This window comes from Triticum urartu, chromosome 6, assembly GCF_003073215.2.
Source record: "Triticum urartu cultivar G1812 chromosome 6, Tu2.1, whole genome shotgun sequence".
NCBI lineage: Eukaryota > Viridiplantae > Streptophyta > Magnoliopsida > Poales > Poaceae > Triticum > Triticum urartu.
In genome coordinates, this window is record NC_053027.1 from 5055143 (window position 1) to 5082244 (window position 27102).

At 42.4% G+C, this 27102-nt stretch overlaps 1 pseudogene; it reads left to right on the forward strand.

The window, feature by feature from the left end:
- The first annotated feature begins 341 nt into the window (after positions 1-341).
- LOC125516332 lies at positions 342-24267 on the forward strand (annotated as a pseudogene).
- The last annotated feature ends 2835 nt before the right edge of the window (positions 24268-27102 follow it).

A 27102-nucleotide genomic window follows, 5' to 3' on the forward strand; every position in this document is an offset into this window, starting at 1 on the left:
GGGGGCGGCGGTGGAATGGCGAGCAGGCATAGACATTTATCGCCTACAATTTCCCATCCTTATTATTTCTAATCGCTTGGATTCTAGTAATGCAAGACCAAAATACACAAAGGCGTGGGCTGTGTTGGAGGAAAATTTGGGATTTGATCGGGAAGGCCAATGTTCCACAGAACATTTGTATTTTTGCGTGGCGGGTTGCTACCAATAGCTTGGTTGTCCAGGTAAACAGAGTGGTGCATAACCAAGCTATGGTTAGTACTTGCTCTATTTGTGGAGTGGAGGATGAAAGTATGTTTCACGCGCTTGTCCAATGTCTGAAGGCTTTTGTATTATGTATGGCCATGAGGGACATATGGGAATTACCTCCGAAGGAGGTGTTCAGGTATACTGGAAGTGATTGGCTTCTTATTCGTCTAAAAAAATTGAGCCCTAAGATGCGTGACCAAATAATTTTTATTTTCTGGAGAGTCTAGCATTTGAGAAATGATTTGATTTTGGGCAAGGGCAAGGAATCGGTCTCAGACTCTTCTGGTTTTGTGGATAATCATTGGCCGTGTTTTGTTGCTTTTCACTCCTATCCAGTGGAGGACTTGAAGAATAAATGCAAAGGCACGGTGCGTAGACTAGGAATTGCTCCTAATACTTTGGAAACTCGGGTGGCTTTGCAACCCCCTCCTTCAGATTATATCAAGATAAATGTCGATGCAATCTTTATGGAGAACATTAGCGTTGCAAGTGTGGGTGTGATGGCCATGGACTCTTTTGGGAATGCCATTGTTTCTTCTTGGGATATCATTGGGCATTGTAAAAGCATGGAGGAAGCGGAACTCCGGGCATGTATTGTTGATCTCTTTATAGGTATCACTCTCCACAATCCTATAATTTTTTGTTTAAAAAACAATTCTATAATTTTAGTGACTGACTGTGTGTTTGTGTTTCGACTCTTGCAAAGGAAAATTTGGATAGGTCGGCGCTCTTTGATTTGAAAAAGGAAACAATGAGTTTCTCTAAGATGCTAAATATTTTAAAAAATTGTATGATGAAACGATCAGCCAATGTGGTGGGCCATTTAATTGCAAAGTTCAGTTTTGACAATAGATCAGATGGTATTCTTGTTAATGATGTTCTGCCTTGTTTGGTGAATTTTGTAATGAGTGATTGTAACAAATATGTTGGTTAATTAAGACATGAGGTGGTTTTGAAAAAAAAATACAAAAAGGAGATGGTTCCCTACTCGGGTAAGACTTACATTGGTTGTTCATAAGTGCAATGGAGCATCACTCCTTTTTTTCTTTGATGACTTAGTCTTCGCCTCTGACCAAGATTAACCATCTTTGGCGGTTTAAAACCCCGCTGGATATTAACATCTTTATGTGTCGCCTATCGAATAATCATAGTAAAAGGGCCTGCATGTTAACAATGCTTCTTTGGTAAAGAGGAGGTGACCATCTAGGAGGAGAGGATCAAACATGGATGCTCATAATCCTGTAATAGTAATCTTGTGTTGTTGTTATTTGTTTTGGCTTTGTTCTTGTGTCTTCAATCGATCAGAAAGGTCATGTGGCTCTGCACCTTGTCCAACAAGGACAACAGCCCAATGGAGGCGGAGGTTCAGAACCATCGGATATATGACCATAACCGTGACACAAAGGGATGGTCGTGTAGCATCGGCGGTCACATTACATGTAGTTTCTCAGATCATGGAAAAGTGATGGTGACAACACGTGCGTGGTGGTGCTACTCAAGCACCCAGTCTTGAGCTCCAGTCTCTAACCCGAGTAGTTATACCTGGCAATGGTGGTGTTTTTACATTGTTACCTTGTTGAAGGCATTGCTCGGAATGCTCAGACTGGTTCTTTAGTGTGAAACCCTAGATTCTTGCCTTGGTGGTTGGATCTGGCGACGATAACGCTTCATCGTCGCTCCCTTTTTGAAGGCGTTGCTGTTGAAGAATCTTGTCCTATGTGTGGTGATATGAGATGATGAGCTGCGTTGTTGCTTGATCAGCGGGGAGGAAGATCTCAAAGTATGGGGCAATGGATCAAGTGAAGCTTTGACATTGCTTTTTCCCCCGGGATCGACCTATCGGGGATCCAGTCGCTTTGAGGTTCTTTCCTCACATATGCATAGCTTTGGTCTTATAAGACTTTGCTATTTATCATCACTTTTGTGTGTGTCTTTGTGGTGTCCGTGTTGGCTCTGTGCATCCTAGCTATGCTAAAGCCGGGTTTGTACTCATTGTGGCTCAATTTTAAGCCAAGTAAGTCCACTATTTTTTGAAATTAATTACATATTTGTGTTCATCTACTTTTATCTCCTAAATTTGTATCATGCTTCTCATGCCTTCATAAGACCTTCATGCTGGAGGGTTGCAGATCCACGAGGCTCTAGGGGCGGGTAGGTGGACCTGCAAAAACCAATAGCCACCGCGAGCCCTAACGGCGTCCCTCCCGGGTAAGACAGATTTTGGGTCGACAAAAGCTCCCATCTGATGTCTTGCGTATCGTGCTTCCGATTGATTCTCGTTCGATGAGAGTTGTGCTGCATCACCCTTGGTATCAAGGGTACACAGTGATGTGTTCATGTTTGTGTGCAAACAGTATTAGTTCGGTCGTCTCACTCATTTCTCGCTAGTCATTCCCATTGAAAATAATTTGTACGAAGTAATGCAACCTTTTACTTTTTCTATTTGCAAGTTGTCCGGAAATGTAACTTGGATCAGATCGGTTTGGGAAGTGAGGCATAACTCAAGGCTTACATGAGGGCAACTACAATCCATGAGAGACCTGGAGCCGGGATTGATGTGGCTGGTGATGACCCACAAGTGTATGGGATCAATCGTAGTCCTTTCAATAAGTAAGAGTGTCGAACCTAACGAGGAGCATAAGGAAATGACAAGTGGTTTTCAGCATGGTAATTTCTGCAAGCACTGAAATTGTTGGTAACAGGTAGTTTGATAGTAAGATAATTGTAACGAGCAAGTAATGGTAACGGTATATAAAGTGTAGCAAGGTGCTACCTCTTGAGCACTGCGTTGGTTTTCCTTGAAGAGGAAAGGGTGATGCAGCAAAGTAGCGTAAGTATTTCCCTCAGTTTTTGAGAACCAAGGTGTCAATCCAGTAGGAGGCCACGCACGAGTCCCTCACACCTACACAAACAAATAAAAACCTCGCAACCAACACAATAAAGGGGTTGTCAATCCCTTCACGGTCACTTATGAAAGTGAGATCTGATAGATATGATAAGATAATATTTTTGTTATTTTTATGATAAAGATGCAAAGTAAAGAAAGCAAAATAAAAGGAAAAGGAAATAGCTTGTTGATGGAAGATTAATATGATGGAAAATAGACCCGGGGGCCATAGGTTTCACTAGTGGCTTCTCTCGAGAGCATAAGTATTACGGCGGGTAAACAAATTACTGTTGAGCAATTGATCATGTATATAGGCATCATGTCCGAGACAAGTAGACCGACTCCTGCCTGCATCTACTACTATTACTCCATACATCGACCGCTATCCAGCATGCATCTAGAGTCTTATGTTCAACGGAACAGAGTAATGCTTTAAGCAAGATGACATGATGTAGAGGGATAAACTCATGCAATATGATATAAACCCCATCTTGTTATCCTCGATGGCAACAATACAATACGTGCCTTGCTGCCCCTAGTGTCACTCGGAAAGGACACCGCATGATTGAACCCAAAGCTAAGCACTTCTCCCATTGCAAGAAAGATCAATCTAGTAGGCCAAACCAAACTGATAATTCGAAGAGATTTGCAAAGATAACCAATCGTACATAAAAGAATTCAGAGAAGATTCAAATATTGTTCATAGATAAACTTGATCATAAACCCACAATTCATCGATCTCAACAAACACACCGCAAAAAAGAAGATTATATCGAATAGATCTCCACAAGAGAGGAGGAGAACTTTGTATTGAGATCCAAAAAGAGAGAAGAAGCCATCTAGCTAATAACTATGGACCCGAAGGTCTGAAGTAAACTACTCACACTTCATCGGAGAGGCTATGGTGTTGATGTAGAAGCCCTCTGTGATCGATGCTCCCTCCGGCGGAGCTCCGGAAAAGGCCCCAAGATGGGATCTCGCGGATACAGAAAGTTACATCGGTGGAATTAGGGTTTTGGCTCCGTATCTGGTAGTTTGGGGGTACGTAGGTATATATAGGAGGAAAAAGTATGTCGGTGGAGCAACGTGGGTCCCACGAGGGTGGAGGGCGTGCCTTAGGGGGGGGGGGGTAGGCGTGCCCCTACCTCGTGCCTGCATGGTTGCTTTCTTGACGTAGGGTCCAAGTCCTTTGGATCACGTTCGTTCCGAAGATCACGTTCCCGAAGGTTTCATTCCGTTTGGACTCCGTTTGATATTCTTTTTCCGCGAAACTCTGAAATAGGCAAAAAACAGCAATTCTGGGTTGGGCCTCCGGGTAATTGGTTAGTCCCAAAAATAATATAAAAGTGTATAATAAAGCCCAATAATGTCTAAAACAGGATATAATATAGCATGGAACAATCAAAACTTATATATACGTTGGAGATGTATCACAAGGTTGTCCAATCCTTTTGTGGCAAAGGACAGGCCAAAACAGTCTCTTATAATATGCAAAGCGTTCTTGAGGGTACACGGGAATTTCACCATGCTACTTTCAGCATGTTTGTTTAATTTGTGTTCGCCACATTGATAATTTGATATGTGGGTGGAAATTTGTTTAGGTGATGTTCTTACTTGAACAAACCTCCTACTTATGATTAACCCCCTCGCAAGCATCCGCAACTACGAGAAAAGTATTAAGATAAAATCTAACCATAGCATTAAACTTTTGGATCCAAATCGTTCCCTTACGAAGTAGCGCATAAACTAGGGTTTAAGCTTCTGTCACTCTAGCAACCCATCATCTAATAACTACTCCACAATGCAACTCCTTAGGCCCAAATATGGTGAAGTGCCATGTAGTCAACGTTCACATGACACTACTAAGGGATCACAACATACATATCATTAAAATATTGAACACATATCAAGTTCACATGACTAATTGCAACATGACTTCTCCCGTGACCTCGAGAACAAAAGTAACTACTCACAAATGATAATCATGCTCAAGATCAGAGGGGTATTAAAGAGCATAATGGATATGAACATATAATATTTCACCAAATTGTGACCACCCAATTCAATTTTACACTAGTCAGACACGTGAATGTGTACGATCAAGATCAGGGACTCACGGGAAGATATCACAACACAACACTAGACACAAATAAAATAATAAAATCTTTATATTACAAGCCAGGGGCATCGAGGGCTCGAGTACATAGCTCGAATACACAAGAGTCAGGGAAAGCAACAATATCTGAAATGGGCTAGAGTATATAAAAAATCTAAAATGAATTATGAAATTAAACATAGAGGTAATGTATTATTATCAACATTCATAACATACATCTCATTCTCAATGAAAGTATGCCGCTTATGTTATTCATAACATCGAACATTAAAAGTTCTCTTATGAACAACCTTCTTGCAAGATACCTCCGTGATCTGCAAAAAGAGAGAAGAAGCCATCTAGCTAATAACTATGGACCCAAAGGTCTGAAGTAAACTACTCACACTTCATCGAAAAGGCTATGTGTTGATGTAGAAGCCCTCCGTGATCGATGCCCCCTCCGGCGGAGCTCCGGAAAAGGCCCCAAGATAGGATCTCGCGGATACAGAAAGTTACGGTGGTGGAATTAGGGTTTTGGCTCCATATCTGGTAGTTTGGGGGTACGTAGGTATATATAGGATGAATAAGTACGTCGGTGGAGCAATGTGGGCCCCATGAGGGTTGAGGGTGTGCCCCCCTACCTTGTGCCTTCTTGGTTGCTTTCTTGACGTAGGGTCCAAGTCCTCTGGATCACGTTCGTTCCGAAAATCACGTTCCCGAAGGTTTCATTTCGTTTGGACTCTGTTTGATATTCTTTTTCTGCGAAACTATGATATAGGCAAAAACAGAAATTCTGGGCTGGGCCTCCGGTTAATAGGTTAGTCCCAAAAATAATATAAAAGTGTATAATAAAGCCCAATAATGTCCAAAACAAGATATAATATAGCATGGAACAATAAAAAATTATAGATACGTTCGAGACGTATCAAGCATCCCCAAGCTTAATTCCTACTTGTCCTCGAGTAGGTAAATGATAAAAAACAGAATTTTTGATGTGGAATGCTACTTGGCATAATTTCAATGTAATTCTCTTAATTGTGGTACGAATATTCAGATCCGAAAGATTCAAGACAAAAGTTCAATATTGACATAGAAATAATAATACTTCAAGCATACTAACTAAGCAATTATGTCTCTTCAAAATAACATGGCCTAAAAAAGTTATCCCTACAAAATCATATAGTCTGGCTATGCTCCATCTTCACCACACAAAGTATTTAAATCACGCACAACCCCGATGACAAGCCAAGCAATTGTTTCATACTTTTGGTGTTCTCAAACTTTTTCAATCTTCACGCAATACGTACATGAGCGTGAGCCATGGACATAGCTCTATATGTGGAATAGAATGGTGGTTGTGGAGAAGACAAAAAGGGAGAAGATATTCTCACATCAACTAGGCATATCAACGGGCTATGGAGATTGCTACCTCTTGAGCTTGCGTTGGTTTTCCCCGAAGAGGAGAGGATGATGCAGCAGAGTAGCGTAAGTATTTCCCTCAGTTTTTGAGAACCAAGGTATCAATCCAATAGGAGGCCACACTCAAGTCCCTCGTACCTGCACAAAACGATAGCTACTCGCAACCAACGCGGTTAGGGGTTGTCAATCCCTTCACGGTCACTTACGAGAGTGAGATCTGATAGATAGTATTTTTGGTATTTTTGGTATAGAGATGCAAAGTGAAAAGTAAAAGGCAAAGTAAAAAGCAAAGCAAGATTAAAGTGATGGAGATTGATATGATGAGAATAGACCCGGGGGCCATAGGTTTCACTAGTGGCTTCTCTCAAGAGCATAAGTATTCTACGGTGGGTGAACAAATTACTGTTGAGCAATTGACAGAATTGAGCATAGTTATGAGAATATCTAGGCATGATCATGTATATAGGCATCACGTCCGTGACAAGTAGACCGAAACAATTCTGCATCTACTACTATTACTCCACTCGTCGACCGCTATCCAGCATGCATCTAGAGTATTAAGTTAAAAACAGAGTAACGCTTTAAGAAAGATGACATGATGTAGAGATATAAATTCATGCAATATGACATAAACCCCATCTTGTTATCCTCGATGGCAACGATACAATACATGCCTTGCTGCCCCTTCTGTCACTGGGAAAGGACACCGCAAGATCGAACCTAAAGCTAAGCACTTCTCCCATGGCAAGAAAAACCAATCTAGTAGGCCAAACCAAACTGATAATTCGAAGAGACTTGCAAAGATAACCAATCATACATAAAAGTATTCAGAGAATATTCAAATATTATTCATAGATAGCCTTGATCATAAACCCACAATTCATCGGTCTCAACAAACACACCGCAAAAAGAAGAAGATTACATCGAATAGATCTCCACGAGAGAGGGGGAGAACTTTGTATTGAGATCCAAATAGAGAGAGGAAGCCATCTAGCTACTAACTATGGACCCGAAGGTCTGAGGTAAACTACTCACACTTCATCGAAGAGGCTATGATGATGTAGAAGCCCTCCGTGATGACGACCCTCTCTGGCGGAGCTCCGGAACAGGCCCCAAGATGGGATCTCGTGCATACAGAAAGTTGCGGCGGTGGAATTAGGTTTTTGGCTCCGTCTCTGTTCGTTTGGGGGTACGTAGGTATATATAGGAGGAAGAAGTACATCGGTGGAGCTTCGGTGGGCCCACGAGGGTGGGGGCACGCCTGGGGGTATAGGGCGCGCCCCCCTACCCTGTGCCCACCTCGAAGCTTCCTTGGCGTAGGGTCCAAGTCTCCTGAGTCATATTCGGTGAGAAAATCACGTTCCCGAAGGTTTCATTCTGTTTGGACTCTGTTTGATATTCCGTTTCTTCGAAACACTGAAATAGGCAAAAAAAACAGCAATTCTGGGCTGGGCCTGCGGTTAATAGGTTAGTCCCAAAAATAATATAAATGTGGAAAATACCCAATATAGTCCAAAACAGTAGATAATATAGCATGGAGAAATCAAAAACTATAGATACGTTGGAGACGTATCAGGCATCCCCAAGCTTAATTCCTGCTCGTCCTCGAGTAGGTAAATGATAAAAAGAGAACTTTTGATGCGGAGTGCTACTTGGCATAATTTCAATGCAAATCTTCTTAATTGTGGTATGAATATTCAGATTAGAAGGATTCAAGACAAAAGTTCATATTGACATAGGGAATAATAATACTTCAAGCAAACTAACAAACCAATTATGTTTTCTCAAAGTAACATGGCCAAAGAAAGTTCATCCCTACATAATCATATAGTTTATTCATGCTCCATTTTCGTCACACAAGAATGCTCTCATCATGCACAACCCCGATGACAAGCCAAGCAATTGTTTCATACCTTAATAATTTCAAACTCATAAACTTTCACGCAATACATGAGCGTGAGCCATGGATATAGCACTATGGGTGGAATAGAATATAATGATGGGGGTTATGTGGAGAATACAAAAAGGAGAAAGTCTCACATCAACGAGGCTAATCAATGCGCTATGGAGGTGCCCATCGATTGATGTTAATGCAAGGAGTAGGGATTTCCATGCAACGGATGCACTAGAGCTATAAATGTATGAAAGCTCAACAAAAGAAACTAAGTGGGTGTGCATCCAACTTGCTTGCTCACGAAGACCTAGGGCACTTGAGGAGGCCCATTGTTGGAATATACAAGCCAAGTTCTATAATGAAAAATCCCCACTAGTATATGAATGTGACAAAACACGAGACTCTCTATCATGAAGATTTTAAAGCACATGTGTGGAAAAAGGATAGTAGCATTGCCCCTTTTTGGGGGTGGGGGGCTTCTTTTTCTTTTCTTTGGCCTTTCTCTCTTCTTTTGTTTTGGGACAATGCTCTATTAAATGATGATCATTACGCTTCTATATATTTACAACTCAATTATTACAACTCGATACTAGAACAAAGTATGACTCTATATGGATGCCTCCGGCGGTGTACCGGGATATGCAATGAATCAAGAGTGACAAGTACGAAAGAATTATGAACGGTGGCTTTGCCACAAATACTATGTCAACTACATGATCATGCTAGCAATATGACAATGATGAATGTGTCATGATAAACTGGATGGTGGGAAGTTGCATGGCAATATATCTCGGAATGGCTATGGAAATGCCATAATAGGTAGGTATGGTGGCTGTTTTCAGGAAGATATAAGGAGGTTTATGTGTGAAAGAGCATATCATATCACGGTGTTTGGATGCACCGGCGAAGTTTGCACCAACTCTCGATGTGAGAAAGGGCAATGCACGGTACCGTAGAGGCTAGCAATGATGGAAGGGTGAGAGTGCATATAATCCATGGACTCAACATTAGTCATAAAGAACTCATATACTTGTTGAAAAAATCTGCAAGCCATCAATAACCAAAGCATTACGCGCATGCCCCTAGGGGGATAGATTGGTAGGAAAAGACCATCGCTCGTCCCCGACCGCCACTCATAAGGAGGACAATCAAATAACACCTCATGTTTCAAATTTGTTGCATAACGTTTACCATACGTGCATGCTACGGGACTTGTAAACTTTAACTCAAGCACTTCTCAAATTCACAATTACTCTACTAGCGTGACTCTGATATTAGTACCTCCACATCTCAAAACAATTATCAAGCATCCAACTTTTCTTAGTATTCAACGCACTCAAAAGAAAGTTTCACAAATCTTGAATACCAAGCATGTTATTATTAAGCAAATTACCATGCTATTAAGACTCTCAAAATAATTTCAGTGAAGCATGAGAGATCAATAGTTTATTTAAAACAAATCCACCACCGTGCTCTAAAGATCTAAGTGAAGCACATAGAGCAAAATTATAACGCTCAAAAGATATAAGTGAAGCACATAGAGCAAAACTACATAGCTCAAAAGATATAAGTGAAGCACATAGAGTATTCTATCAAATTATAATTCATGTATGGCTCTCTCAAAAGGTGTGTACAGCAAGGATGATTGTGGCACACTAGCAAACAAAGAAACAAATAATACAAGACGCTCCAAGCAAAACACATATCATGTTGGTGAATAAAAATATAGCTCCAAGTAAATACCGATGGAAGTAGACGAAAGAGGGGATGCCTTCCGGGGCATCCCCAAGCTTTGAATTTTTGGTGTCCTTGGATTATCTTGGGGGTGACATGGGCAACCCCAAGCTTAGGCTCTTTCCACTCCTTGTTCCATAATCCATCAAAAGAATTCACCAAAAACTTGAAAACTTCACAACACAAAACTCAATAGAAATCTCGTGAGCTCCGTTAGAGAAAGAAAACAAAAGACCACTTCAAGGTACTGTAATGAAATCATTATTTATTTATATTGGTGTTAAACCTACTGTATTCCAACTTTTCTATGGATTATAAACTATTTTACTAGCCATAGATTCATCAAAATAAGCAAACAACACACGAAAAACAGAATCTGTCAAAAACAGAACAGTCTGTAGTAATCTGTAGATAACGCAAGATCTGGAACCCCAAAAATTCTAAAATAAATTTTTGGACGTGAGTAATTTATCTATTAATCATCTGCGAAAAGAATTAACTAAATATCACTTTCCAAATAAAAGTTACAGCAGTTCTCGTGAGCGCTAAAGTTTCTGTTTTTACAGCAAGTTCAACAAGACTTTCCCCAAGTCTTCCCAACGGTTCTACTTGGCACAAACACTAATTAAAACACAAAACCACATCCAAACAGAAGGTAGATGGGTTATTTATTCCCTAACATAAGAAAAACAGAAAAAAATAAAAATAAAATTGGGTTGCCTCCCAACAAGCGCTATCGTTTAACGCCCCTAGCTAGGCATAAAAGCGAGGATAGATCTAGGTATTGCCATCTTTTGTAGGCAATCCATAAGTGGCTCTCATGATAGTTTCATATGGAAATTTTATTTTCCTTCTAGGAAACTGTTCCATGCCTTTTTTTAATGGAAATTTAAATCTAATATTCCCTTCCTTCATATCAATAATCGCACCAACCGTTCTAAGGAAAGGTCTACCAAGAATAATAGGGCAAGAAGGATTGCAATCTATGTCAAGAACAATGAAATCTACGGGCACATAATTCCTATTTGCAACAATAAGAACATCATTAATTCTTCCCATAAGTTTCTTAATAGTGGAATCCGCAAGATGCAAGTTTAGAGAGCAATCATCAAAATCGCGGAAATCTAGCAAATCACACAAAGTTTTGGGGATAGTGGAAACACTAGCACCCAAATCACACAAAGCATAAAACTCATGATTTTTAATTTTAATTTTAGTAGTTGGTTCCCACTCATCATAGAGTTTTCTAGGGATAGAAACTTTTAACTCAAGCTTTTCTTCATAAGATTGCATCAAGGCATCAACAATATGTTCGGTAAAGACTTTCTTTTGACTATAAGCATGTGGAGAATTTAGCATGGATTGCAAAAAGGAAATACAATCAATTAAAGAGCAACTTTCATAATGAAATTCCTTGAAATCCAATATAGTGGGTTTAGCAACATCTAGATTTTTATTTCTTTCAATCCCACTTTCATCAATTTCATCATAAAGATCTAAATACTCCGAATTTTTAGAACGCCTTCTAGGTAAAGGAAGATCATATTCAGTTTCATCAAGATTCATATTGCAAAACAAATATTTGATAGGGGACACATCAATAACTTTTAGATCTTCATCTTGATTTTCATAGGAATTGGAAGAACACGCTTTAATAAAGGGATCTTTGGAAGCACGCATCCTAGCGGTTCTTTCCTTGCACTCATCAATGGAAATTCTCATGGCTTTGAGAGACTCATTGATATCATGCTTGGGAGGAATAGATCTAAGCTTTAAAGAATCAATTTCAAAAGAAATTCTATCAACGTTCCTAGACAAATCATCAACTTTAAGTAATTTCTCTTCAAGCGAAGCATTAAAATTCTTTTGTGAATTCATAAACTCTTTAACACTATTCTCAAATTGAGAGGGCATCTTATTATAATTTCCATAAGAGTTGTTGTAGGAGTTTCCATAATTATTAGAAGGATTACTAGGATAAGGCCTAGGATTAAAATTCCCTCTATACGCGTTGTTACCAAAATTATTCCTACCAACAAAATTCACATCCATAGATTCATTGTTATTCTCAATCAAAGTAGAAAAAGTCATATCATTAGGATCATAAGAAACACTCTTAGTAGCAAATAATTTCATAAGTTCATCCATCCTTCCACTCAAAACATTGATTTCTTCTATCACATGCACTTTTTTATTAGAAGATCTTTCAGTATGCCAATGAGAATAATTAACCATAATATTATCTAGGAGTTTAGTAGCATCTCCTAAAGTGATTTCCATAAAAGTGCCTCCCGCGGCCGAATCTAAAAGATTTCTAGAAGCAAAATTCAATCCGGCATAAAATTTTTGTATAATCATCCACAAATTTAAACCATGAGTAGGGCAATTACGTATCATTAATTTCATTCTCTCCCAAGCTTGTGCAACATGTTCATGATCAAGTTGCTTAAAATTCATAATATCGTTTCTAAGAGAGATGATCTTAGCGGGAGGAAAATACTTAGAGATAAAAGCATCTTTGCACTTGTTCCAAGCATCAATACTATTTTTAGGAAAAGACGAAAACCAAGCTTTAGCACGATCTCTAAGCGAAAAAGGAAATAGCTTCAATTTAACGACATCATTATCGACATCTTTTTTCTTTTGCATATCACATAAATCAACGAAGCTATTGAGATGAGTAGCGGCATCTTCACTAGGAAGGCCGGCAAATTGATCTTTCATAACAAGATTCAACAAGGCAGTATTGATTTCACAACATTCAGTATTGGCAAGAGGAGCAATCGGAGTGCTAAGGAAATCATTATTACCGGTATTGGTGAAGTCACACAATTTGGTAGTATCTTGAGCCATCGCGACAAACAAGCAATCCAACACACGAGCAAACAAAAGGCAAGCGAGAAAAAGGCAAACGAAAAAGGAGAAGGAGAAGGAGAAGGAGAAAGAGAGGGCGAATAAAACGGCAAGGGTGAATTGGGGGGGAGAGGAAAACGAGAGGCAAATGGTAAATAATGTAATGCGGGAGATAGGGATTGTGATGGGTACTTGGTATGTTGAATTTTTGCGTAGACTCCCCGGCAACGGCGCCAGAAATTCTTCTTGCTACCTCTTGAGCTTGCGTTGGTTTTCCCCGAAGAGGAGAGGATGATGCAGCGGAGTAGCGTAAGTATTTCCCTCAGTTTTTGAGAACCAAGGTATCAATCGAGTAGGAGGCCACGCTCAAGTCCCTCGTACCTGCACAAAACGATAGCTACTCGCAACCAACGCGATTAGGGGTTGTCAATCCCTTCATGGTCACTTACGAGAGTGAGATCTGATAGATATAATATTTTTGGTATTTTCGGTATAGAGATGCAAAGTGAAAAGTAAAAGGCAAAGTAAAAAAGCAAAGCAAGATTAAAGTGATGGAGATTGATATGATGAGAATAGACCCGGGGGCCATAGGTTTCACTAGTGGCTATTCTCAAGAGCATAAGTATTCTACGGTGGGTGAACAAATTACTGTTGAGCAATTGACAGAATTGAGCATAGTTATGAGAATATCTAGGCATGATCATGTATATAGGCATCACGTCCGTGACAAGTAGACCGAAACGATTCTGCATCTACTACTATTACTCCACTCATCGACCGCTATCTAGCATGCATCTAGGGTATTAAGTTAAAAACATAGTAACGCTTTAAGCAAGATGACATGATGTAGAGAGATAAATTCATGCAATATGAAATAAACCCCATCTTGTTATCCTCGATGGCAACGATGCAATACGTGCCTTGCTGCCCCTTCTGTCACTTGGAAAGGACACCGCAAGATCGAACCCAAAGCTAAGCACTTCTCCCATGGCGAGTACTACCAATCTAGTTGGCCAAACGAAACGGATAATTCGAAGAGACTTGCAAAGATAACCAATCATACATAAAAGAATTCAGAGAAGATTCAAATGTTATTCATAGATAGACTTGATCATAAACCCACAATTCATCGGTCTCAACAAACACACCGCAAAAAGAAGAAGATTACATCGAATAGATCTCCACAAGAGAGGGGGAGAACTTTGTATTGAGATCCAAAGAGAGAGAAGAAGCCATCTAGCTAATAACTATGGACCCGAAGGTCTGAGGTAAACTACTCACACTTCATCGGAGGGGCTATGATGATGTAGAAGCCCTCCGTGATGACGGCCCTCTTCTGCGGAGCTCCGGAATAGGCCCCAAGATGGGATCTCGTGGATACAGAAAGTTGCGGCGGTGGAATTAGGTTTTTTGCTCCATCCCTGTTCGTTTGGGGGTACGTAGGTATATATAGGAGGAAGAAGTACGTCGGTGGAGCTTCGTTGGGCCCACGAGGGTGGGGGCGCGCCTGGGGGTATAGTACCCGCCCCGCTACCTCGTGCCCACCTCGAAGCTTCCTTGGCATAGGGTCCAAGTCTCTTGGGTCATATTCGGGAAGAAAATCACGTTCCAGAAAGGTTTATTCCGTTTGGACTCCGTTTGATATTCCGTTTCTTCGGAACACTGAAATAGGCAAAAAAACAGCAATGCTGGGCTGGGCCTCCGGTTAATAGGTTAGTCCCAAAAATAATATAAAAGTGGAAAATAAAGCCCAATATAGTCCAAAACAGTAGATAATATAGCATGGAGCAATCAAAAATTATAGATATGTTGGAGACGTATAACTGCCCCTACTGTCACTGGGAAAGGACACCGCAAGATTGAACCCAAAGGTAAGCACTCCTCCCATTGCAAGAAAGATCAATCTAGTAGTCCAAACCAAACTGATAATTCGAAGAGACTTGCAAAGATAACCAATCATACATAATATAATTCAGAGAAGATTCAAATATTGTTCATAGAGAAACTTGATCATAAACTCACAATTCATCGATCTCAACAAACACACCGCAAAAAAGAAGATTACATCGAATAGATCTCCACAAGAGAGAGGGAGAACTTTGTATTGAGATCCAAAAAGAGAGAAGAAGCCATCTAGCTAATAACTATGGACCCGAAGGTCTGAAGTAAACTACTCACACTTCATCAGAGAGGCTATGGTGTTGATGTAGAAGCCCTCCGTGATCGATGCCCCCTCTGGCGGAGCTCCGAAGAAGGCCCCAAGATGAGATCTCGCGGATACAGAAAGTTACAACGGTGGAATTAGGGTTTGGGCTCCGTATCTGGTAGTTTGGGGGTACATAGGTATATATAGGAGGAAGAAGTACGTCGGTGGAGGGTGGAGGGCGCGCCTGGGGGGGGGGGGTAGGCGCGCCAACTACCTCGTGCCTTCCTGGTTGCTTTCTTGACGTAGGGTCCAAGTCCTCTGGATCATGTTCGTTCCGAAGATCACGTTCCCGAAGGTTTCATTCCGTTTGGACTCTGTTTGATATTCTTTTTCTGCGAAAATCTGAAATAGGCAACAAACAACAATTCTGGGTTGGGCCTCCGGTTAATTGGTTAGTCCCAAAAATAATATAAAAGTGTATAATAAAGCCCAATAATGTCCAAAACAGGATATAATATAGCATGGAACAATCAAAAATTATAGATACGTTGGAGACGTATGACAAGGTTGTCCAATCCTTTTGTTGAAAAGGATAGGCCAAAACGTTCTCTTATAATAAGCAAAGCGTTCTTGAGGGTACACGGGAATTTCACCATGCTACTTTCAGCATGTTGGTTTAATTTGTGTTCTCTACTTGGATAAATTGATATGTGGGTGGAAATTTGTTTAGGTGATGTTCTTACTTGAACAAACCTCCTACTTATGAATAACCCCCTCGCAAGGATCCGCAACTACGAGAAAAGTATTAAGATAAAATCTTACCATAGCATTAAACTTTTGGATCCAAATCGTTCCCTTACGAGGTAGCGCATAAACTAGGGTTTAAGATTTTTTCACTCTAGCAACCCATCATCTAATAACTACTCCACAATGCAACTCCTTAGGCCCAAATATGGTGAAGTGCAATGTAGTCGATGTTCACATGACACCACTAAGGGATCAGAACATACATATCATTAAAATATCAAACACATATCAAGTTCACATGACTACTTGCAACATGACTTCTCCCGTGACCACGAGAACAAAAGTAACTACTCACAAATGATAATCATGCTCAAGATCAGAGGGGTATTAAATAGCATAATGGATATGAACATATAATATTTCACCAAATTGTGACCCCCTGATTCAATTGTACACTAATCATACATGTGAATGTTTACGATCAAGATCAGGGACTCACGGGAAGATATCACAACACAACACTAGACACAAATAAAATAATAAAAGCTTTATATTACAAGCCAGGGGCCTCGAGGGCTCGAGTACATAGCTCGAATACACAAGAGTCGGGGAAAGCAACAATATCTGAAATGGGCTAGAGTATATAAAAAAATCTAAAATGAATTATGAAAGTACACACAGAGGTAATGTATTATTATCAACATTCATAACATACATCTCATTCTCAATGAAAGTATGCTCCTTATGTTATTCATAACACCGAACATTAGAAGTTCTCTTATGAACAACCTTCTTGCAAGATACCTTATGCAATGGGCTAGAGTGTGTTAAACTCTAAAATGAATTATGAAAGTAAATACATAGGTAATACACCGATGGAAGGCATAGCAACTTTTACTATGTTCCCAACATGTATTTAATCCTCAGTCCCGGCAAGTCCTTTAGGCCGTAGTAGTTCTTGCATTTATTTGCCACAGAATACAATCGAGCGGGTATTTTTGTGATCAACTCACAATCCCCAAGAATTAGTGATTAACATGTTTAACCATAATTCCCAAGAACTATATCTTTCACTAGCCTTCTATACATCAAATTTTTTATGACATTCATACATGAGCTAGATATTCCAGTCTTCTTTCTTTTTGCCTTAATACTTCCAACAATTTAGCTTTCACTATTTCTCCTAGTTCCAGAAGAAGCTTCCAACTTCATTGTATGACAGGCGTTCTTCTGGATCCCTCTCTCATCAGTCAAATGCCCAGTAAACACTTTTACTAACAGTTTGCAAAACAAACATTGATTTGGATATCACATATCTTTTAGCCTTTGTTTGTGTCTGAAAATGATTTTCAGTTCCATGAATATTACATAGCTATCCCAAAACTTTTGAAGTTCGTGTCTCATGGAAGCAAACATATTGCACTTGACCGTAACGGAATTCTAGCTTTTGGATGGAAGGACGAGAGTCACATCATCCATAACATTAGCGCCAGAATACCGAAAGCATGCGATAGGACAAAGTCCTTCTCTGAACTCTTGAGGACAATCCTCACATTACGTTACCAATTGTAAAGTTTTAACCAGATATTTAACATCTATTCAATTTTAACAGGGAAGGAGGAAATGCGAGCCATTATTCTACAAATATTTAGCAAGTAACACTTAGACAGTGTTCATAATTGATTGCACTGAGAATTAAACATGTTAATTCAACAGTGCGCTCCCACTCAAATCAATATCTCTCATAATTGACCGTGAGTGCTTCAAGATCCATATTACAATTCAACGCCAAGGATGTATCCATCTCAAGTGACGAGAATTGCAATTGATAGGCCAACTTGCCAATCACATCTCTATGTGCCTCTTGTTCATCTTTCGATGCACATGTTCCGAGCTCATGACTTTCATGTGTGAACGTCAAGACAACCAAGTGATCTCAACTCACTCGCCTCACAATTCTCTAATAGTTCGTACCCATGTATCCATGTGATACCCCAAAGAGATAGGTGCCGTGACAGTGCTACACTTGGGAGAACACTAACTACTTGATATTTTAAGTGAGAGATCACCCTAATAAAAAGTGACTACCGCGCAATCAAAAAGGGTGCACCAAAGGGATAAACATCTCAAGCAATTCATAATAGCGTGATATGGTATAGCCCTTTCCGACGGTGCACCAAAGTCTTGTATTTCTTCGCCTTCGGCATTCGCGTCGGTATTCACCTTCGCGAAGATTGTCACCACCTTGTTGATGCACCAGATAATATTGCTATCTCTATAGCTAATAAAATAAGTGCATTACTTAAGGTTGACACGCAGGTCATTAAACTGACAATCATGACACGCAGGTCATCTTAATTTACATTATATAGTCATCTCATACATAATCAAATTATTATGAGCACTGCTATACCACATCACATGCAAACGATCCTGCAAACCCAAGTTAGACGCCTCTAATCGGTTCATACAAAAAAGGTTTTACGTGGCTCTTGAGGTTTTGAAACAAACGGAAGCTACCTACGTCCATCATCATGTATGATTTATTCAAGTCACTAGATTAACTTTGCAGAGCGTATGAAACATGAGATAATAAAATCTCGAGCCCCATGCTGAACTTCGTCATACACATGACCCCCGTGCAGATCATATATGCATTGCCCTTTTGTCTACGAAATTTCATCTTTCTTTCTAACTATGGTGGATTTCAACGAACTGTTAGCACTTCGTTGATCAATCATGATCACGGATTGGCAGAACATTGAAAATCCACCAAACCGTTATCAAGATCAGAAATATGCAAACTCTAGGGAAGAAACAAGAACATCGTGTAACAGATTTCATCTGCTACCCGCACAAATAATTTTTAATAATAGAACTCATCTACTACAAATTATATTGTGCAACACCCATACATCTCTATGCATTATAGATCACAACCTACATCTACGCATAGCACGGCTCATGATGCCACTATTGGGCAATGCAACAGAAAACAAAAAAAATCCGACATATGCACCAGCCAAGGACCACTATGGAGACTGCATACAAGGTTTGATCTTTTTCATTACCAACTCGTAGCACAGCGGAAGAAGAGTCGATGATGATCGATGGTGCAGATCCGCACAGCTCGGATTTACAACCTCCCAACCGCGAGGATGTATTCCCTCTTCTGCCCCCGGACAGCCCTCCGGGAGGCGGTCGGACAGTCCGTCGGACGGGGTCGCGGACAGCCCTTTGGGAGGACCTTTGAAATTCGGACGGTCACTCGGACAGCCCTTCGGGAGGCACTCTCGAACTAAGACCAAAACTATGATCTCTCCACAGAGTTGCACACATGTGCTTTCATCTATCCGGCAGGGCTTCGCCATCCAGAACTAGTTCCTGCCGGAACCCAGACAGCCTTTCGGCTCTATGAAACTATTTCGCTAGGAGGGAGAGAGAAGGCCAGATCATGCATGATATTTGTATGTGATAAGGAGTAATTGTGGAGAGTGCCTCTCCACCTCTATTTATAGGAAAACCCAAGGGGTAGGGGGAACATGAAAAACCCAAAATGCCCACAATTTATGTCACACATAAAGGGCATAAAGGGATGACAAGTGGAGCTCCATGGAGGAGCTGCACCTTTGAACGTCCCACCTTCATGGGGGCCCTCAAATGGGGTTCCTTGATCCCCAAGTCCTTCTAGAAGCCTTTTCGATCCGTAAAAGGTGAATTTTTATAAAAATATCCAAAAAGCACTTTCACTATACACGATGACATTATTTCAGCGTCCGTTCAAACTAAAAATATTTATGTGGGCTTAGAATATTTCCAGTACCCATTAAAATAATTTTCAATGCATTTCGGAACAATTCCGGATTAGTTATTTTCATCAGCGAAAAGCATCTTAAGTGGTTTCGGCAGCTCTGAAACATTTCTGGTTTTTATCCCAGAAAATTCCCATAAGTTTCCAGAATAATTCTGGCACCCTCCAAGAATTATCAGGCATGTCCCGGAACCAATTTTACTTAATGGAATACCCCGAAGAACATTTCGGTTTTACCGAAACTATTCTTGTGTTCTCTCTCTAGAACCTTTCCGATGTGTCCGAAACTTTTTTGGTGAATTTCTCTCAGACTCCCTGTCTAGTATTCAACAGATAGATGACCCTTAAGCGTGTGATCCTATAGGTTCGGTGATGTATAGACATGAATGGGACTCTTTCCGATCAATGATCAACATCGGAGCCGTGGACACCCATATTGACCCCTATACCCACACGAATGAATATTCGAGTGAACCTCCAGTTGTCGTGTGCTATTCCTGTTGCCTCACGATATGTTACAAATACCCGAGGTGAGATTTACTTGCAACCCCGTGGATTAACAATTTGTCCAATATGCTAGTTAACATGTTACCGGTTATGTTCTCTTTTCTCGTTTCCGTGTTCCGGCATGCCTGTGATCAAATCACACTGTGTCTGGCCAGATGATGATGGATATCGTAACATCGAGAGGGCCCGAGAATATCTCTCCATCGTCAGAGGAGAAAATCCCAATCTTGAGCTATCAAGTTACTTGACCCACTTTTCCATGAACCCGTAAGCCGCCATAATAGCCACCCATTTACGGATGACGTTTAACAAATCCCAAAGTTCATGAAGCAAGTATGAAGAAACTTGATACTCTCATGGTCTAAGGAGTTATGCAAACATTAACCATCTCTGTGTTATTAACCATAAACTTGTGATGAACGTATCTCATAGCATAACATTAAATCGGGTCGATTCAACACAAATGTTCTTCTAACATTGTGCCCTCAAAGTTGCTGGCATAGACATGCCCATGATTGGGAAAACATAATCATCATGCAATACTTGAGCTAGTCTTAGAGGCATGACTAGGAATATATTTTACCATTTATTATTCCACACATACACATGGGTTTTCCCCAGAGCCTTTATGGATATACGGGCTCGGGAACCACAACAGTTATAGCATGGAACATAAACATAATTATGAGCATGGAGATAAATAATAACATTTCTTATTGCCTCTAGGGCATATCTCCTACACTCATTGCCTGGAAGATGAAGAAACAGACTATTGTTTCTCGTTCGAGTGCAGAGGCCGAATTGAGAGCTATGGCTCTTCTGACGACAGAGGTCACTTGATTACGATGGCTACCCGAGGATTTTGGTGTTTCTGTTACTGCACCTACCACCCTCTTGTCCGACAATACATGTGCTATCAGTATTGCACAGGATCCCGTGAAACATGAGCTTACCAAACATATTGGTGTTGATGCTTATTATGTGTGCGCTGCTGTGCAGGATCATGTTATTGCTCTTCAATATGTGCCTTCCGAGTTACAGCTAGCAGACTTCTTAACGAAGACACAGACTAGAGTGCAACATAGATTTCACCTCTCCAAACTCAGTGCTGTGGATCCACCATGAGTTTGAGGGGGGGTGTTAGAATTATATTGATTATAGCCTTTGGCCTTTTGTATTCTTGCCTTTTGGCATTATCATGTACATCTATATATGGTGGCTTTGGCCTCATAGTAATACAAGTTGCTATTCCAACAGATGTGTGATCTCTTGTTTGAGGTCTCTATGGCATGAATTTGGTAATTTCTAACTGGTACGTCCTTTCCTTGTATTCCAGAAAAAGCATACCAATGAGTTAGATACGTGACCATTCTACTTTGTAGTTCATGAAGCTCTCATAGGCACTTGATGCATGAAGTAAATCTCGAATGACTAGATAATTAAGAATATTAGTATTGAGTCGATGATCTTCTAATTTATGCCGCGATCATATGTACTTGTGTGTGAGAACGTATTAGTTAAATGGTTCAAGGTGTGTAGTAGTACCAACCACAGATTAGTTGTTTTTAGATTGTTGGGGCCATGTTTGTTTTCCCTAATGATTCATCTTAGGATATTATTATAATATGTCTGGAAAAATGAGTTGATCTTTATTGTTGTAATCATGCACAATCGGGAGATGATATAACTTGATCGGCATTTCAGCAAGTGTGCCTTGTTAAAATTGGTTTTGACTGATGATATCAATCGTTGTGCAGGCATCAGGAGTTCTCTTGGACTTGCTAAGACATGGAATTAACTGTCTGCTGTAGGTTCTACCTTGTTTGTTTGCTGTGGCCGCTGACATTGATCTGACGCTGAAATTGACACTCTCTGTAGTATCTTAGTTGTTCCATGTTGTACCGTGGTGAAGTGGGCTAGTAGGATCTAGTTGTGTACTTCATTTGCAAACATGTCTGCAGTATTCTATACTACTATTAATCTATACTAATATTGAAAGAGCAAACATGAATTCCCCCAAAACCACACAACAAACTGTACACGGGATAATCAGGACTGTCCAACCAAATCAAATTAAACAGATCCGACTGTCTATATTACGTCAATGGTTTGTCATCCAGATCTAATGTTCTGCCAGGCAGACGCCATCGTCTGCCACCGTCCTAGTGCACCGCGTCCCGCAGATCCCCATCCATGATTTACGGAATGATTCCATCCTAAGCGCTGCCTCGCAGTCCCCTCCACCCAGCCCTATCACCTCCACGCAAGCCCAGCGCCCGTGGCACTCTCGGTCCCTCTCTCCGCTGCCCTTGACGTGCGCCTCTCTCCGCCGCCCAGCCGCCGCCCTTGACAGATCGATCATCTATATATTTTTTACAGCAGACGAAGAAGAGAGATTCCGCACAAGGCCTCGGTGGTGGCGGTCGCTGCAACCGCACCCAATGATGCCCGCGACTCTGGCCATGGGAGTTCAGTCTACTGGGCCTGGATCCGGGCGGCGGCAGAGGCGGGTCCGGGCTCCGCGGCTCGACAGGAGGAAGAGGACGAATAAGGCTTAGTGCGCTACATCCCCGTCAAGGCCTACTTCCTCTCCATCAGGTGAGTTAGAACGCATAGGTGGTTGTACGCTGGGTGTTTGAGGATAGTTCCGCAAGAAAGACCTTGTGGGCTACTGTGTTTTTTCAATCTCTCATCTAACAATGTCGTGGGAGGCCACGGTGATTTGGTGATGAGGAATGAAAAACGACCTTTCTTTGATTTTCTTTATCCAATCTTTTACAGCATGGGAGCGACTTGGTAAATCCATCCACCTGGTCGCTAAACTACATTGCGCTCTGCTACTCTGAATTCCCTCCAGAGATCATGGTAAGTGATTTCAGTGTAGCACCACATATTTTGAGGGCCAACAATTATATTTATGTTTGATCGTTTGTTGAACATGTTGTATGTACATCATGTAACCTCATTTATTTCACGTTTTTGTAGGGCATTGGAGTGAAGAACGACATATTTTGCTGTCGCTATGTGGTTCTCTTCCAATATGGTTCTGCTGTGCTCTTCAATGTATATAATCAGGAATCATGCTTTTGGGATAGCTTCTGGAGATGAGGAAAGACGGGCATGTCCATTCTATTCGCGAGCTGGTCCCTTATTGTAGAAAACTGCTGGTATGTCCATGCTATTCACGAGCTGGCCGGTTTTTGTGTAATCCACTAAATAGTGTAGTTTTCCTCATTGATTTGTACCTATATTTCTTCTTTCATTTCCATGTATGTGCACGATCAATCCATTTTTTATGATAATGATTGCTGATATTTCATAAAGACCATTGAGGATCAAGAGAATTGCTCTGAATTTAATTTGTGTTTGGCCGAACCTTAATATGGCTTCTTGATACTAGCATTCTTAATTGTTTGCAAAATACTTCTCAAATTTACCGTGAAATATGTGCAACGTTGTACAAGGCGCGGTGGGTTATGTGAGTGGCAGTCCATGCATAAGTATATAGGCACCCAGTCATATGGCACCTAGCGTCCAATCCACTTTTATAACACTGAACCTGTATTATATTCTCACATGATGACATTTATTTCACAATTTCCAGATTATGCAGTAGTTGAGAAGCCATCCCCGACAACTTGGATGAAAGGAGGTCTTGATTATATAGTTCTTAAAAGTTTAGACACTGATGGAATTCGGATCATTTCAAGTGTTCCTGGTCAAAGCATCGTTCTTGATCATTGCATACAGCAGGTACTGTGATTGAGCAAAGTGAACAAACTATAGTTGTTGCAAGGTTTCAAGTTCTAAGACACTACTTCAATAGGTCGATGATATGGTTGAGGAGTTTACTGAAATCAATCGTATCATGGAGAAGACTGGGGACTTCACAATGAAAAGTAAGAAGCTCTTTCAACTTATGGGCTAGGGTAAGACGAGCGTGCGACGGCCCTGGAGACGAAGAAGGGACTTTCCCCGGCAGCAACTCCGGCGACAGCAAGTCAAGATTAAGGACAAAAATGTTAGTAGTAATCTTGATTAGTTAGTTGCATGCATGTAGTTAGAGGATTAGTGGCCGGCCGTTGAGGAAAGCTAGCACGCACTCTGGTATGGATGCATGTAGGTCGTTGGTTAGCTAGCTAGATGAACGGTCGGGTTGTTTGGGCGTTGTGGTGAAGCTGGACGTGAGCATGATAATAGGAGTAGTTAGTGGCGTGAGTCGTGCATGGTGGTTGTGGGCGCTTGTATCATGGAGTGTCGAGTCCCTGTATAAATGGTTTCGTTTGAGTGAATGGAAAATGGTTGAGAGGCCAAAAGCACAATGTAGACACGGTGGTCACCAAGGGAGTGCTCTAGGCAAAGGCCCTATGTTCTTCTTCCTTGGTATATGGGGTGTGTTTGTGTGTGTCCAGGTCTAGTGTGTTCTTGAGAGCAACCATGAGAGAAACAGGTAGAAGAGGAGCGGCGTCGTGGAGAGGTGGCGCCAACAATTGGTATCATGAGCTGGTTTATCTTGGGTGTCTCGTCCCCTTGCCGGAGGCGTGCCGGCGGTGGCGGCGTTCGTCGGCGGCTGCGCGGTGAAGCTTCGGGCCGTGTGTCGGCCTGTGGAGGTGTGCGGCGCTGCGGCTACCATGGCAGACGTGGAGGCGACGTGCGGTGAGTCCACGGCGAGCGCGGCGGCCGCGGAGGCGCTGCGTGGTGGTGCATAGGCCGCACACGTGCCGCATGGCGAAACAAGCACAGCGTCGGGCGCGTCGAGTGCGTGCGGAACCTGCGGGACGCAGTGGTGCGATTGGGCTTGTCGGGTGCGTCGGGTGCGCACGGGACGTGCGGGACGCACTGGTGCGGTCGGGCTTGTCGGACGCGTTGGGTGCGCGCGGGACGTGCGGGGCGCAAAGAAACGCGAGGCGTGTGTCACCGGCGGAGAAGGAGCTCGACGTGTGTCGCCGAGGAGGAAGAATGAGAGGTTGCAGCGTTCGTGCGTAGATGATGCATGCTGCGTGGTTCGCGTCGAGTGTGGAGGCCATGGCGGCGGACGTGGCAATGAACGATGGCGAAGGGAGCAGCAACGTCAAATCCGGCGGACGAGCGTGCGACGGCCCTGGAGACGAAGACGGGACTTTCCCCGACAGCAACTCCGGCGACGGCAAGTCAAGATTAAGGAGGAAAATGTTACTAGTAATCTTGATTAGTTAATTGTATGCATGTTGTTAGCTGATTAGTGGTCGGCAGTTGAGGAAAGCTAGCACACACTCTGGTATGGATGCATGCATGTCGTTGGTTAGCTAACTAGATTAACGGCCGGGTTGTTTGGGTGTTGTGGTGAAGCTAGACGTGATCATGAGAATAGGAGTAGTTAGTGGCGTGAGTGGTGCATGGTGGTTGTGGCCGCAGGTATCATGGAGTGTTGAGTCCCTGTATAAATGGTTTCCTTTGAGTGAATGGAAAAATGGTTGAGAGGCGAAAAGCACAATGTAGCCACGGCAGTCACCAAGGGAGTGATCTAGGCAAAGGCCCTATGTTCTTCTTCCTTGGTATATGGGTGTGTTGGTGTGTATCCAGGTCTAGTGTGTTCTTGAGAGCAACCATGAGAGAAACAGGTAGAAGAGGAGTGGCACCATGGAGAGGTGGCGCCAACAATTGGTATCATGAGCTGGTTTATCTTGGGTGTCTCGTCCCCTTGCCGGAGGCGTGCTGGCGCTGGCGGTGTTCGTCGGCGGCTGCATGGTGAAGCTCTGGGCCGTGTGTCGGCCTGTGGAGGTGCGTGGCGCTGCGGCTGCCATGGCAGACGCCAAGGCGACGTGCGGTGAGTCCACGGCGAGCGCGGCGGCCGCGGAGGTGCTGCGTGGTGGTGCATAGGCCGCAGACGTGCCGCACGGTGCAACGAGCATAGCGTCGGGCGCGTCGAGTGCGTGCAGGACCTGCAGGACGCAGTGGTGCGGTTGGGCTCGTCAGGTGCGCCGGGTGCGCTCGGGACGTGCGGGACGCACTGGTGCGGTCGGGCTCGTCGGACGCGTAGGGTGCGCGCGGGATGTGCAGGGCGCAAAGAAACGCCAGGCGTGTGTCACCGGCGGAGAAGGAGCATGACGTGTGTCACCGAGGAGGAAGAATGAGAGGTTGCAGCGTTCGTGCGTAGTTGATGCATGCTGCGTGGTTCGCGTCGAGTGTGGAGGCCGCGGCGGCGGCCGGGGCAATGACCGACGGGGAAGGGAGCAGCAACGTCAACTCCGGCGGACGAGCGTGCGACGGCCCTGGAGAGGAAGAAGGGACTTTCCCCGGCAGCTACTCCGGCGACGGCAAGTCAAGATTAAGGAGGAAAATGTTAGTAGTAATCTTGATTAGTTAGTTGCATGCATGTAGTTAGCTGATTAGTGGCCGCCCGTTGAGGAAAGCTAGCACGCACTCTGGTATGGATGCATGTAGGTCGTTGGTTAGCTAGCTAGATGAACGGCCGGGTTGTTTGGGCGTTGTGGTGAAGCTGGACGTGAGCATGAGAATAGGAGTAGTTAGTGGCGTGAGTCGTGCATGGTGGTTGTGGCCACTTGTATCATGGAGTGTCGAGTCCCTGTATAAATGGTTTCCTTTGAGTGAATGGAAAAATGGTTGAGAGGCCAAAAGCACAATGTAGCCATGGTGGTCACCAAGGGAGTGCTCTAGGCAAAGCCCTATGTTCTTCTTCCTTGGTATGTGGGGTTTGTTTGTGTGTGTCCAGGTCTAGTGTGTTCTTGAGAGAAACCATGAGAGAAACAGGTAGAAGAGGAGC